This window comes from Anoplopoma fimbria, chromosome 18, assembly GCF_027596085.1.
Source record: "Anoplopoma fimbria isolate UVic2021 breed Golden Eagle Sablefish chromosome 18, Afim_UVic_2022, whole genome shotgun sequence".
NCBI lineage: Eukaryota > Metazoa > Chordata > Actinopteri > Perciformes > Anoplopomatidae > Anoplopoma > Anoplopoma fimbria.
The window spans coordinates 13,594,424-13,600,536 of NC_072466.1; positions in this window are offsets into that span (position 1 = coordinate 13,594,424).

Here is a 6,113-nt window from a genome sequence, read left to right on the forward strand (position 1 = left end):
TTTCCCAGGATGCAGCGCGAGTTCCGAAGCGTGCGCTTGTTTTCTATACCCCGACATTCTGCTAGTTTGTTAAACTTCACTGTACCATTGACTTTATGTTAATGGTCTCATAGGTATCTTTTTGCCCAGTATGAACGCTATGTGACCGATTCACGGAGGAATGTACGAACATTTACATTTAATTAAGGTCGGACTTGAATGCATCACACAACGTGCCACTGGCATTTAATTTGAAATTCTCCAGCTTTTATTTTCTGGTCAGCATATTTAACATTAGCCATTTAATGTATGTTGTTTCTGCCAAATCACATGCTGATTTTTAACTGGACGATTTTTATATCAACACTTGGGGGTTATGGGTTTCACTTGAAGGCAACATGTGGCCTGGTATGTCAACAAGACATTAACTTCCTATCATAAACTAGCAAATGCTGTCAATTAAAAAAAGTCACTATGGTCTCTCAGAGAAAAAAATGCATAACATTAGCTAATAGAAATTACAGAGTCTATGCTTTTGTTTTGAAAGCAGAGTCTCCCCGGTATTTCAGTGTTTCTCTGGTAGCTTAATGTAGATCCATGTATTGACCACAAGGGGGCAGCAGAGAGCACGTGTCCAAACATCAGGGACTGTGATTGACCGATCGCATTGGACGTTGCAGTACTTGTGCAACATTTATAAAAATAAAAAAAACAACATTTGCGTAATAACCCACAAATAGTGGATTGTTAATTTTCAGGATGTTAACATCTCATACAATTTTGATTTGGTTAAAAAGTGTATTTACTTGCACTCAGGATTCCCTTAAAGCTTTACTGACACTGAGTGGATTTTTCTGATTAAATTAGTAAATTTAATTGTATTGAATTCAACTTTTGACAGAGAGCTATGGAGCCAAAGAACATAAGAGAAGGTTTTGGATCTTGGAAGAGTTTCTACTCTTAAGTGTGTCCTAATCACATATATTAAAGTATTTTAAAAGTCTAGCGATATAATAGGTTGTACTTATTGTCAACAAATCAATAAATAAACCAAAACCAACCATTCATTGATCCTTATAACAAGTTTAGTGTAGCTAAAGACTGATATAGCTTACCACAGTGCTTCATTGGTGTCCCAAACTATGAAAGTTCAGTTTTCTGCTTTTTTAAGAGAACTATATAGTTGTGAGTAGTTTTTCATATGAACGGGCTGGGGACTGAGTGCCATAAGCAGAGGCAGAGAGTATTGAGAGACGGACTAACACATTCGGTATTTGTTGATGGGAAAATATAGATAAAAGTCAGCCTTATCCTTTAAGATCAGTCAATGGTTTGTCAGGTAATGAATATTAGTTTGTGTTTATTTAATTTGTCAAAAAAGTTAATACAATGCAGCCTTGTGACTGTAGAGTTAACAGCATGATGGGGAAAATAGAAAGAAAGCACGAGAAAGTGCAGTTAGTAGTTATCAAATTTTATTGACCAATTTAGCATTGGTCAAAGCTACCACAGGCCGCACCTTATGTTGTGCTACCCAGACATCAATATACAGCCAAATACTATTTGTCATGTTCTATAAAACAATCCTACAATCAAGTAACAGATTAACTTTACAGCTATGATAAAGAAAATCAATACAATGCGATAAACCTGGTGATACATGTCAAACATACAAATAAAAAGATAGGTGTAATATAAACTCCAACAGATTGACTGTAAATCCTGTGTGATTTACCCTCCATGTCATATGTCTTCACCGGATTGTTCAAAAACCTCAAAGCTGCCCATCTGAAGTTACAAGACAGTAGGCCAAAGCCATTAGCGATGTTCCAGAATACCACCCAGAGATCGCTCTCCTCCTGGACAAATCACTGCATCTAGTGACAAATCCTGTTTGTGCGCTCTTTGCAGACAGAGAAGAACATACATTGATGCTTCTTTTAATAAAATAAAAACACTGACTGAGGAAAGCAAAGTCAATCCTTGTCACTCCAAAACATGTCTCAGAAGCGAGATTCTCACTTCTGTTTTTGTACTGAAGTTGTCAATGACAAACTTAAGAAACCTCCCCAGCTTTCTTAAATTTATGACCCTTTTTAAATTGTACAAAATTTGATAAATATCTTTGATTCTTAAGTTTAGGAGAAGACACAAAAGTGAAGGATTTTTACTTTTATCTTTCACTTAAATCCTGAATTTTCTTTCAGCAGTTTAATAAATAGCAGAGCACTTTTCTCATGCGTCTTATCCTCTCTTTATTCAACTGGTGTAACTCCAGCACAAACTGTTCACCCCATCTAAGCCTATTCAAAGATTAATGCAGATTGGGGAGATAAAAAGCAATGCTTCAGCAGGCGGTTCATGTAAAGTTAATGTCCTTGAGGGAAGATAACAGACTTTAAAGGCAATGCAACCTCCTATCACGATTACAGTAATCATGATTGGAGTCGACTCTTTGGTAAGAGACAGTGTTCATAGTTCTGCAGCATGTAAGATCTGCTGGGAGAAACAAGGGCACAATGTTTCAGTACAAACTGAACTTCAGCTGAGTCCTTGAAACTTGTACAGTATGTGACTGTGTACAGCTGTCCAAATGATTCAATACAGTACTAACGCTGGCAGTATTAGAGGCAGTATTAATGTATGTATTTCATGACACAAAAACAGTAGTTAAAAAGCTGGTTAGTTGTTTTCTTAACTTGTTTGCTCTCCTTCTGGACAAGATAAGAGATTGTCAAACTTTACGACACTGAAGCATCCCTGTTATGTAAGAAAGAGCAAGTTTCTCAGGCTATGTCGTTGTGATGACAACAATATAACGATATTATGCAGAGGGTGGTTTAAATTAAAATACATTTTTCAGGTCATCTCCACTGAATCCAAATAATTAAGTGGATGTATATACAAATGTTTCATTGAATCATATGAAAAAAAACCCCACATCTGGTTCAGTAGGAAGTTAGTGTCACACAATATGAAATGTACTGTACTCATAAGAAGACAAAACAAAGCCTATACACATGAAGTCATGCTGTGTAGATGTGCACATTTGATCGAAACTACAGAACAATGTGTTTTGTTTTGCTTGTTAAACCAATAGAAATATAACTTAGTCTATTCTCTGTCTAACAGCAGAACCGATAATGTGTTATGTAGCTTAGCAGACAAAAGCTTTAACTTTAAAGTACCTCTTTTTACAACTCAAAATGCATTGATTATGGTCATTATCCCTTTCCAGTAGTAGTAGTAGTTTATAACAGCGTAGCTGCAGATTTCCTTTATCTTATCAACAGCAATGTCATCTGGTAACATGTTCTGAGATATTAGAGTCATGTTTCAGTAATGTTTTTATGTTGTAAAGTATATTAATATATATAGCAAAAATCCTCACATAGTCTAGAAATAGAATTTCATTATCACCCTGAAGTTTACTCTCACTCATTATTACAATAAAAGTTTCATTATCAGCGTTGTTGTTTTATTGTAAAACTTTATGGCTGTGTCCTTGGGACAAAAAGGTCAGTCCCTCCCCTCTGCTCATATTTATGATTTGTCATTATCAGTTATCCTGACCAGGTATAACTGATAATCACATAGAAAGACGGCTGAACCAAACAGAGAGAGCAGAGAGGAAGGAAAAGCTGCAGAAAAGATCCACGAGGACAAAATCTGAAAATCAGAGAGATGATGCTTCCACAGCTGGTTCTGATCACAGTCCTGGGGCTCACATGGACTAAAGGTTTCTACTGTTTGCTTAATTTAATGCTCATGTCACTCTACTGCAGTTTTTATAATATGACTGGAGAAACTGATTATCACTGCTTTAAACTTCTATAGAGTTTCATAATATCTCATAATTTCATTACTTATTTTGAAGTGACAACAAAATGATGTTGATAGTCATGAGTAATATTTGATCCACTAATGTTGCATGTATCTTATTCGTGTGTATCTAAAGAGAAGTGAGTTTGACCACTTTTGACCTAAACTTTAAAAGTGGCCAGCTGAGCGCCACATTTAAATACTCTGCATGGCTGTTCTGCTGTTGAAAGTTACATTTAGTCTACTATATTATATGTATGTATGTTTATAATGGTGTACTCTTTCTCGTTTTCAGTAACTGGACTGCCTTGCACTCAGATGTTTCCCTCTCAGTTACCTCCTTCAAATGGTAAATCAGATTATTAGAGCCCAGCTAATTATGACAACAAGTTCAGTGGATTTCCTGATTTTGAGTTACAGCAACTTCATTAATGATTTCGAGGGTGTATTTTCAATGGATTACTCAGCATTTCAGTGTATCAATGAATATTCTATACAAGCAAATACTAAAATGGTCCAATGAGTAATCAGTAAATACATTAATGGTCGTGTGTAATTTGAATATATTTATTCTGTATTAAGTAGAAATTTGACTCACTTGTACTTTAAATGTTGTAAATCAGAAATGAAATGTCTTTATAGTTTGCACCATATTTATTTGACAGACCTATCTACGTTACTGAAATACTTTTAATACGTAATTACATTTTGCTGATAAAACTTACATACTTATAATCAAGTAACATTTTCACTGCAGGACTTTAACTTGTAATGGAGAATATCTATATTGTAGTTTTCTAAAACTTACATACTTATAATCAAGTAACATTTTCACTGCAGGACTTTAACTTGTAATGGAGAATATCTATATTGTAGTTTTCTGTCTTTACTGAAGAAAATCATATGAATACTAAAATCCAAAACATATTATCAGCCCTTTTTCTATCCACTACAAACACATTTCACTTCTGATTTACAACATAACAAATTCCCATGTTCCTCAGAGCTTTGATTCAATTTAAAACAATTCATTTCTCTCAAGTTAACAGCGTTAGGCCCTCAGATGTGGCTGTACTTTCCTCCATTGGACTTCACATGCATAGGTGAGCACAGGTCACGGGTCAGTTTCAACCATGAAGTGATATTTGCACCGGGAGGTTTGAAATTCAACAATGTAGGCATAGAATTAGCATGTGGTCTTTTCTTCTCCTGCAGCACTGAGCTGACTACAGCGTTATCAAGACTCAGAGGTAAGGTTCAAAGTTTTATTTTGTTGTTCATCGTGTTCCCAGGAACTTAGGCCGAATGTTTCTTGGATAGTTTACTTAATTATTTTAAAAAGTTAATTAATTCACTCTCATTCTTTATGCTGCCATTAAGCAGACTTACTTTTAAAGCTTCAATTACTCTGCTGGGTATAATATCTAAATTTAGCTTTCCCAATTAATGACTAGTAGTATAAATACGCGTTGTAATTAATCTGAAGAGGTTGATATGAGCTTCTTTTACACTACTGTGCAGTAGCTTTACGACAGTGATATCTACACTAATCGTGATCATTTGAAACAATGAACCCCGATACACTGGCAACACAACACCATGCCTGTGGTCTGTTATCTTTTTGAACGTATATGAAAAACTTGATAAAGATAAAATTCTGTCTTACACAAAGCAGGAAATTCACAGTTGTTGATCTAAGTGTTATTTTACATTTGGTTTCTTGTGATTTCAAATGTTGTTCCTGGATTTGCAACTGTTTTGAAACACTGTAATGTTTTCAGTAATATATTGTTTTATTAAAATTAAGATATTTATTTTACTGTCAATTTAGTGTTTCATTTATGGACTAAATATGTGCTGGCTTATAAGCATTTGTAACATGTAAGGGTGTTAAAAACGTCTGGATGTTGCTAAGTTTGAAAGCTTTGATCATGGACAAATATCACTTCACTTCAATTTATCTGTCTGTTCTAGGGCAACAAAAAACAATTTTCATTATCAATTAATTTGCTTATATTCTTCTTAATTCATAAAAAAACGTTTGATCCATGAAATATCATAAAATAGTAAAAAATGTCTGAACTGTTTGTTTTGCTCAGCTAACTGTCCAAACCACAAAGATTTTCAGTTTTTGGTATCTCGCAGCAAAACCAGCAAATAAGTATTTGTTTAAAGTTAGAACCAGTAAATGTTGGTCCTTTTTACTATAAATTATCTAGAAGTATAGTGTACAACATTTATCTATTAGCAGAATTGCAATATAATTTTAATATGTATGTTTTCTTTAGTGTATAATCACCTGAAATTAAGAA